Raw genomic sequence first — 294 nt, 5'->3', positions numbered from 1 at the left:
AAGAGCCCGTGCTAATAATTAATTTAAAAGTTAATTTTTAATTGACGTTAAATAAATAGTTTTAAATTTTAAATTTGAATAAATTATATATATTTATATGGTAGTAAATGGTCATGTTAACTCAAATGAATACATCACTATTAATAAAGCTTGAAGTTTAAAGAAAAATCCTTAAATGACCAAAATAACCCTTAAACTCAATTTTAATCACAAAAAGCATACATGTCCACGGTGTGGTGGCTGATTCATCAACTAATTTTTTGTATGTTTTTTCAAAAATAATTTTAGTTGCTA

The sequence above is a fragment of the Solanum tuberosum genome, unplaced genomic scaffold, assembly GCF_000226075.1.
Source record: "Solanum tuberosum cultivar DM 1-3 516 R44 unplaced genomic scaffold, SolTub_3.0 scf00072, whole genome shotgun sequence".
In the NCBI taxonomy this organism is placed as follows: domain Eukaryota; kingdom Viridiplantae; phylum Streptophyta; class Magnoliopsida; order Solanales; family Solanaceae; genus Solanum; species Solanum tuberosum.
The sequence above is the reverse complement of the archived record's forward strand: the minus strand, read 5'-3'. Positions refer to the sequence as shown.